Consider the following 9,838-nt stretch of genomic DNA (forward strand, 5'->3'; position numbering starts at 1 on the left):
GATTCCCAGATTTTGAAGATGTCTGCAATGGGGCGTTGTTTATACGGAGAAACTTTTCAATTCCCACCTCCAAGACCACTCCCTGGAACATCTGGCCCACCAATGCCATTTGTGTGTGTTGGAGACGAAGCATTTCAACTTTCCAAACATCTCAAGCCATACGGAAGTACTGGATTGACGCAAAGGAAAAAAATCTTCAACTATCGCTTAACAAGAGCGAGAAGAATGGTGGAGTGTGCTTTTGGGATTTTAACTGCAAAATGGCGAGTCCTGTTAACTGCTATAAAATTGAAAACTGAGACTGTGGATGAGGTGGTGAAGGCATGTGTGGTCCTGCACAATTTCGTCATTTCCAAAGAACCAGTTGCCATTGATGAAAATGTGTCGGAAACCATCTTGCAGGATTATCAACATATAAGTGTCCGGAGTACTGTGTCACTTTCCAGAATGAGGGACACATTTGCGGACTACTTTCTCTCACCTGAACGAAGAGTTGACTGGCAGTATGACATGGTTTAAAATATTTTGCTTTTTTGCAGATTTATTACTATACCATTTTTTTTGTATTTTTGGTATCTGTTCACCAATTTCGGTACTTTAACACCTTTTGTACCTTTACCACAAGTTTTGTATGCTTTTTACCTGTACACAAATTTGGGTACCTTTACCCTTTTTTTGTATTTTTGGTCTCTGTACTAGAATTTGGGTACTTTAACACCTTTTACCACAAGTTTTGTACCTTTTTAAAGTTTTTTTTAACTTGGCACTACAAAAAAAAGGAAAGACAATAAAAGTGTTTTGAAACAAATTTTTTTTTTTTACAATCTTGTGTAAATTTTTTTAATTTGCAATCTTTGGTAGTGTGGGGTCGAGATATTACCGGAGGGGCTGACACGGTGGATAACGTCGAGGGGAGGGGACTGGACACGAGGTTGGGTAGGATCAGAAGTGGAAGGGGGGTTGGAAACATGAGGTTGGGACGGGAGTTGCTGGACAGATGTGGTTTGTGAGAGGAACGGTGAATGTGTGTGTGGTGGCGGGTACGGTGAATTTAACAGGGAAGAATGGAAAGGTGAAGTAAGGTACTGGGAATACTGGAATGGGCAAACCGGTGATATAGAAGGGTTAATGATTTGCCATTAAATGCCTGACTGCCTTTAATTCATTTGCCTTTTGCCTTTCATTTATTCTTATGACACTGCAGTTTTGGCTGTCTCCTCTTCAAGGGAAATATGCTTCTTATCATATATGTTCTCAATAGTCAGCCACAATGTGTTCTGGGTACATTATAAACAAGGTATGACACTGAAGTGATGGTGGGGGCCACATGAGCTCCATAGAATTATATATTGTTGTAAATGGTATAAAAGATTGCATTGTGTTTCATTACGTCAGATAAAGTGATTTGCCCACGACCCGTGTGTGCAGTATCTTTTGTCTCCAAGTGCTTGTAAATTAAGGGTGTAAACTGCTAATTCGGCCTCACTGGTGATCTGGCATATCTGACTTTGGTCAGAATGAAAACAGCTACAACACCGGTAATGGCGAAGGAGTGGTAGGAGGATGGACGGTGGCTTGAGGGGTGGAAGGTGTTGGAATAGGTAGGTGCTGGGTAAGTGGAGGGGCTTGGACATCGCCTGCACTAGAGCAGTGTGACAGCCTTGCATCACATGCATCTGCAGGTCAGGATTTAGATTATCCATGTGCCTGAGTACCGATTGAAAAAATCAATGTCTCGGCGACTGGTTTGCATCTGAATGCAACCTATCCAGATGACTGCTGAAATCCATGATGCTTGTATTCAACATATTGAACCCAGCAGTTATTTATTGGCCCAAAAGCTTGATGGCGTTCTGGAAGGATGCATTTAGATGCAAAAACTCGGGCAAATAGCTCCTTTCCAGACCCCTCTGCCGCTGCCGTCCTGACCCGTCCTCTTCAAACTCTTGTTCGGGAGCACTCTGTGAAGCCTGTGAAAAAAAAACATTAACTCAATTCATCCACATGAAGCTAATAATTAATAAAACACAAAACAAAAAAAGGGTACTTACTCTTCGCTGACTGCCGCGATGATCATCTCGACGACGCTGGGAGGTCCTTGGAGGAACTCTAGGCCGGGCACCGTATTGTGAAGACTATAAAATAGAAAAAAATGATTATTTGCTTGGATGGAGGCATAGGTATTGTGTGTGCTGTGATGAATGTTTGTGTTGGGTGTAGTGTGATGTATGTGAGGATCTGTATCTGCGAAGCTTACACTCTGTTGTGCGCCCTCTCCTGGCATTTCCCCACCCTTCCTGTCTCCTTCTGGAAGCCACTCTGATTCAGTTTCCTGTGAAAACAGAATACATGCATATAGGGTTAAAAAAATAACCTGTTACCAAAACAAAATTTTTTTTTTAATTACCTCAGTTCACCGACGCTGTGACGGGGGGGCTCCCAGAAGACATTCTCAATTGCGGTCTGTCCAGGTCCCTCGAAGAATCTGCAAGTATAAAGACACTTGTAAGCTACTATACAAAGGATAAATAAGCTTTCTGGCCTTTATACTTACATCACTACTTGAACTTGGGGCCTGGCTGGGTCAGTTGCGGCCTGGCTGGGTCCCTCAAAGAATCTGCAAGTATAAAGACACTTGTAAGCTACTATACAAAGGATAAATAAGCTTTCTGGTCTTTATACTTGCATCACTACTTGAACTTGGGACCTGGCTGGGTCAGTTGTGGCCTGGCTGGATCAGTTGCTGCCTGGTTGGGTCAGTTGCCGCCTGGCTGGGTAACTGGAAGGATATGCAAGTATAAATACACTTGTACTGATTATGTGTTATCCGCTGTTAGGAAAAAAAAGGTATGTTCAGATATCTTTGGATTTCAACCCCCCCCAAAAAAAAAAAGAAAAAAATTAAACCTATGAATGCTAAGTACTTGACTGATTTTCTAACCCCCTCTTTAATTTAATGGTTAAATTTGTTCAATGATGATATGCGCGATGCGAACCTTCCAAACCCTCCACCTCCTGTTCCCCCCCTCCAAAAGAAAGCATACCTTGCAAAATCCTCCCACACTCCTTCCAACTTGATTTGCGAGATGCGCAACCTTCCAAACCCTCCACCTCCTGTCACCCCCCCTCCAAAAAAAACATACCTTGAAAACACCTCCCACACTGCTTACAACTTGATTTTCTCGATGCACAACCTTGCAAACCCTCCACCTCCTGTATTAAACCCCCCCCAAAAATATATACCTTGCAAACATCTACCCTCCTTCCAACTTTAAATACTTACACCCCCAAGTTAATTTTTGAAAAACCAAGATAAAATTTAAAATACCAAAGTTTTGCATTCCTCATTTGTATATACATTTTTGTTAAAAGAAATAGAACCTCAAAAACCTTTGTATTGCATGTATACCCACAATTTTAAAGTGACCTTATTTTTAAATGATACTACGGACAGTTTTTGGAGACAGTTTTTATTTATTTATTTTTTTTGTTTTTACTTTTTTTTTTTTTGGCAAGTAGGAGTTACACTGCTCTTTATTTTAAATACAGGTACAGTAAATGAAAATAAAAAACACCGCTGGACACACGCTACACAGTCACACACACACACAGTCACACACGCCACAGCACAGTTGAAAATACAAGTACAGTATAAAAAAAAAAGGCAGGACACGCCACACAGTCACACACGCCACAGCACAGTTGGAAATACAAGTACAGTATGGAAAAAAAGAAGGCAGGACACATACGCAACACAGTCACACACACACCACAGCACAGTCGGAAATACAAGTACAGTATGAAAACAAAAAAAGGCAGGACACACACACACGCCACACAGTCACACACGCCACAGCACAGTCGGAAATACAAGCACAGTATAAAAAAAAAAGGCAGGACACGCCACACAGTCACACACGCCACAGCACAGTTGGAAATACAAGTACAGTATGAAGAGAAAAAAAAAAAGTCAGAACACACACACACGCCACACAGTCACACACACGCTATAGCACAGTTGGAAATACAAGTACAGTATGAAGAGAAAAAAAAAGGCAGGACACACACACACGCCACACAGTCACACACGCCACAGCACAGTTGGAAATACAAGTACAGGATGAAAAAAAAAAAGGACATACACACACACTGCACTCACACATGCTGGCAGGATTCAACCTGGCTGGCTGGCAGTCTCTGTTGCTGGCAGACTATCTTCTCTCTTCTCTTGCTGGCTGGCACAATGAGGAATGAAGCCCACCTGGCAGGTTTATATAGTTTTGGGGCTGTCTGTAAAAGTTGCAACTTTTTGGAGCATGCTCAGTACAAAAAAGCGAATTCCGCCAACGGATTCCATCAAATGGCGGATGGCAACAGATCCGCCACCCATAGGCGGCCATTCTAGCAGATGGCGGACGGCGGTGCATCCATTCCGATCTGCCATTTCGGCACGTACAAAAAACATTACAATGTCCGTCCATTCCAGATAACGGGCGCGAAAATTGTGGAGGATCCGTCAAATGGCTGATGGAACGGACGACCATCAGTCGCAATCCCCCGCTAATGCAAGTCTATGGGAAAAAAGCGGATTCCGCCAAAAAAAAAGGCGGATCCGCTTTTTTCTAAAAACGGCGGATTTTGACTGATGTCAACAGACTGAACTGTGAAAGAGGACTAAGTCTGATGTACCTTTTACCACGTACCTCATGGTCAATCACAGCTGCAGTCCACATTTTCTGACCACTATCTTGTGTATCAGATGCACCATTTACCACGTACCTCCTGGTCGATTGCAGCTGCGGTACTAGTGTTCTGTCCGGCATTCAGTGAGTCAAATGCACCATCTACAGTGCTGTGCAAATTAATTGGGACAAAGCATTTTTTTAAGTAAAATCGTAAGTTGATTACCAGTCAGTGATTCAAACCAGTTTTAACTGCTTTCAACAGGCACTCACACCTGATCAAAGCAGTTAAAACTGGTTTGAATCACTGACTGGTAACCAACTTACGATTTTACTTAAAAAAATGCTTTGTCCCAATTAATTTGCATAGCACTGTACCACATTCCTAATGATCGATTGCAGCAGCGGTACTAGTGTTCTGTCCACCATTCGGTGAGTCAGATGCACCATGCAAACTGTTTTTAGACAGCGTTCACTCTGAGGACTCATTTAGACTTCTGATTTTTTCGCATACGAGAAAATCGGATCTATTATTCTGATCAGAGTTTGGTATGAGTGTCATCCGATTTTCTCGTACTGGGAAAATTTAAAAAAATAAAAACATTCTGAGAGTCCATGAAAATCTGACCATACTCAGATGTCATCCGAATGCAGTCCTGATTTTTTTCACAGACCCATTGACTTGCACTGCTGATTTTGATCCTACTGTCAAAATCGGACACGTCTCCGATATTTTCCGCGGGCCACTCAGTCCGAGGAAAAAATAAGACAAGTGAATGGCTCCATAGACTATCATGGGTACAAGTGCTATCCGTGAAAAACATGGACGTTTGAATGAGGCCTTATTAAGACAAGGCACTGGCTTATCAGTTTAGCAGTGCATAGACAACGCTAAGGGTACCGTTACACCTAGCGATGCACCAGCGATCTCACCAGCGACATCGCTGGGGACGGGGATCGCTACTTACCTGTCAGACGAGGTGATCCTGCGTCCTCCCGCCCGGCTCCACGCGTCGCTCGTCGTCACAGCAGGAAGCCCAGCAGGAAGTGACCGACGAGGAATGGTCCAGCAGCTTCTCGCACCATCAGCGATAACCAGCGGGGAGCCGGTCGGAGGTAAGTATCACATGCAGCGATATCGCTAGCAATATCACTGCTACGTCACAAAATCGGTGACTTTACAGCGATATTGCTAGCGATATCGCAGTGTGTAACGGGGGCTTAAGGGTGCACCGAAGCGTCCTCATTTGCATATTAAATAAAAGTAGATAACGTTATTCTGCAAATATTAAGTTAAACAATATATGCCTGGTATGATCTTTATGTGGGCTACATCCGCTATGTAGGTATTTATGCGGTTTAATTGCCATTTAAATATGACCTTTAAATATTGCTGCTGTTTTCCATGATGACCATCTGTGCACAACGAAACATGATTTGTTTCACACATCGCGAACATTGAAACTACCCGTTATCATGAAGCCTATACCAGGGTCCCAGTATATATTCTAAAAATGCAAGTAGAATCTTAAGCTAATAGTGTGGCTAAAGGCTGCGGTGACTATTGAGCCATTGGCCTGCTTGATATAGGCTTTCCCTGAAATAGTTGTTTTCAGATGTAAATCTAAGAATCTACGTGTCTGCTGATATGCAGGTGACATGTACTTTCTGTTGAATATTAGGACCCAAAAGCTATGTGCACACGTTTGGAATTGCCGCGGAAATTTCCACAACTCCCTGCCGCGAGAAATACACGCGGAATTGGCATGCGTATTCCCGCTAAACACTAGCGTTTTGCAAGCGTAATTAGCTTGCAGAAGGCTAGCGTTTTCCAAGCAATCTGTAGCATCGTTTGGAAAACTGATTGACAGGTTGGTCACACTCGTCAAACATAGTGTTTGATGAGTGTGACCAACTTTTTACTATTGAGGCCGCCTCCTATGCGGCATCAGTAGTAAAAAGATCTAATGTTAAAAATAAAAAAAAAATTATAAATCGTGATATTCTCACCTTCCGGCGTCCCGCGCAGCGTCCCCAGGCCTAAGCGATGCTCCCGGCAACTTCCGTTCCCAGGGATGCCTTGCGACAATGACCCCAGATGACGTAGCATCACACGAGACCGTAACGTCATCACAGATCATTGTCGCAAGGCATCACTGGGAACGGGAGTTGCCGGGAGCATCGGTAAGGACCAGGAAGGCTGCAGGGGGGACGCCGGAAGATGAGAATATCACAATTTTTTATTTTAATTCTTTTTTTTAACAGGGATATGGTACCCAGGGCCTGGAGGACAGTCTCCTCTCCTCCAGACCCTGGGTACCATCCGCACATTTTCCTCTTACTTTGCGCATGGTGGGTATAGCCACATGCGGAAAGTAAAAAGATCAATGCATTCCTATGTGTGCGGAATCACCGCGATTCCGCACAAAGAATGAGCCTGCTGCGGAAAAATACGCAGCTTTAGCACAGCATGTGCAGAATGCCATTGAATTCAATAGGTTGCGTTGTGTAAGTGTTTTCGCAGAGAAAAAAACGCGGCAAAAACGCATACAATCCGCAACGTGTGCACACAGCCAAATTGATAACAGATGCCGTCATCCACTATCGGTGATTAGAAGAAATAATTTTATAAGGTTATTCCTTTGCCCCAGTTTTAATATCTTTTTCACTTCGCTCTTCTGTAGCTCCATATATGATTTTTTTCATCAGGTGCAGTCTTTTTAGGGAACTCCACAAGAAAAAGCAATGCGCCAGAATTAAACTGGAAAATTTACAAAGAGGAACAGACCAGGGTGGCTTGGCACTGCCGAACCCCTGGATCTATTTTTTATAGCCTTACAGCTACAACATTTTCATGACTGTGGTGCTAGGAAACATTGCAGAGCGTCTGGTAATCTAACTACAAAAGCAACAGGGTGGAGATTTCCACTATCTGCGATGGAAGTGCCCATGAGGAAGGCCACCATTGTCCTACTTTGAGTCTGACGTACAAGGTATTGGACAGAACCAAAGCTTTTCTGGGAATCGAAGAGTACAGAATACTCTGCTTTATGGCGTAATCATCATTTGTGTGAAATACATAAACTGTCAGGATTTGATAATTGGGAAGGTAAGGGAACATTTGTTGTCACATCTCTTTCAAGATGGCGTTGTCTAAAGCTTTGAACAACTACAAGCAGATCTTAATCTCCCATACAGATTTTTTATTCCAAACAAAACCAAAGACAGAAAAAAATGAACATATACCCTGCTGTAAGTAAAAGCAATAGTGCATTTAAATATCATAGGGTTCTTAAGAGGCAAACACCATTTAGAACACATGACCATAAAAATCTACACTTTCACATACCTGGGGCCTTTTAGGCCCTTGTGCAAATAACATGGAATAACTCAAACAAAAATAATTTTCAAAGTTTACTTGAAAATTGCAAAGTAAGGATGCATTCCCACTAGCGCTGGTGTCTGCCAGGAGGAGATCTGTAAGGGTATGTGCACACGTAGTTTTTAGTCTCTGCGGATTTTGTAGAGAAAACCGCAGGAAATCCGCAGGACAAAGTGCTGCGGTTTTTCTGCGGTTTATCTGCGGATTATCTGCGTTTTTTCTGCGGTTTTGCCCTGCGGTTTTACACCTCATAATGGATGAGGTGTAAAACCGCAGCGTTTCTGCACCAAACAATTGACATGCGGCGGATTGTAAACCGCAGCAAAACCGCGCGGAAAAAAACGCAGCATGTGCACAGCTTTTTTTTATTTCCATAGGAAATAAAGGTACTGTACAACGCAGCAGAATCTGCTGCGTTTCTGCAGAGCCAAAAACGCTGCAGAAACGCAGCAGAATCCGCAGCGTGTGCACATACCCTAATGGATCTGACCTCCTGGTGACCCCAGCTAAGGCTGGCGGAATCCCGGCATTCCAGCAGCCTTAACTGGAGTTACCAAGAGATCAGATACATTACGGATCACCTCCTGGCAGACCCCAGCACCAGTGGGAACACAGCCTAAGATGTGAATAATTCAAAACATTACTATGTGCAAAAAAAAACAAAAGAGTAACTGAACGGGCTTAAAACGCCCAATATACGCATTCGATATAACTCTTTATAATAATGTTTTTTTGTCTAAAAGTTTTTTATATAAAAGTTGCAGTAAACATGCTGCAGGAATATCTCTTTTCAAAGGTTCCTTTTCTACTTTACTAATGACCGCAACAACTGACAGGACGAGTTCTCTTGTCATCAAAACGAAGGCTTCTCCGAATATCCTCAAATCTATTCACTGACATTGTAGCTTTGTAATGTGGATCTGAAAACGGGTTCATAAAGAGTTCTCTGATAGGAACATCGTATGATTTTGTACTCCCTGCCAGAAGAGTAAGGCCAATATAAGCATACAGTTCCTCTTTTGTTATATTTTTCCATGTTTTTTTTCTTCCTGAAGCGATACGTTTTCCTTCTAAGTTAGTACACAAAACTACCTCATCTACAATATCATCTGAAAAAAATGTACAGAACATATCTCTTTTGGACAAGAATTGTGGAATTCCTACAGTTCCTTGAGCAACTCTTACAATATTATGTGATGGGGTTCGTCCAAGAACCTCAGCAGTACTGTTCCAAAAAGCATTAGTTTTGGATGTTCTATTTGTACGTTCTGCTGGATCCATTACTTCTTCATCATCTGAAGAATCACTGGATGATGAAGTAGAGACATTAGCTGGTGGCATGTACTCTTCATCAGACAAAGAAAGTTCACTGTCTTCATCACTATCAACCCCTGGATGTAGACTGTGCCATTGTAACCTTAGAAGTCAGTAAACTAAAATGAAAAAAAAAAAAGATTACAATCAGGGTTGTACACTCTTTGTTAGTGTGTGTGCTAAGGGTAAAGTGCAGACCCCTCCTCTCACCTTCAGCAGGTCACCACTTTCTTTTAGGTGCAGTAGAAGCTTTTGGATTTTTGGAACTCAGAAAGTTTCTTTTTCAAGAAACAAGAAAGCTGACTCCTTCCTCCAAAGTCTCTTCAGCAAGTAGCACACAATGAACAGTGTTCAGGACCTATGATGATGTCAGAGACGCATGACGTTGTGAGGGAGCCTCCTTCCCAAGATCACATGACCATGTAGTCAGGCAGAATTCACACTCTTCATAGCAACAGCA

General features: G+C 42.6%; 1 long non-coding RNA gene across 1 annotated transcript; it reads right to left on the reverse strand.

The window, feature by feature from the left end:
* Positions 1-794: 794 nt before the first annotated feature.
* LOC141051709 (uncharacterized) lies at positions 795-2,506 on the reverse strand. The gene is made up of 4 exons (XR_012220684.1): positions 2,408-2,506; positions 2,258-2,332; positions 2,052-2,135; positions 795-1,970 (listed from the first exon to the last, which is right to left on the reverse strand). It is a non-coding gene; the product is annotated as an uncharacterized lncRNA (long non-coding RNA).
* Positions 2,507-9,838: the final 7,332 nt, after the last annotated feature.

This window comes from Dendrobates tinctorius, unplaced genomic scaffold, assembly GCF_039654945.1.
Source record: "Dendrobates tinctorius isolate UK_male_01 unplaced genomic scaffold, ASM3965494v1 ptg000158l, whole genome shotgun sequence".
In the NCBI taxonomy this organism is placed as follows: domain Eukaryota; kingdom Metazoa; phylum Chordata; class Amphibia; order Anura; family Dendrobatidae; genus Dendrobates; species Dendrobates tinctorius.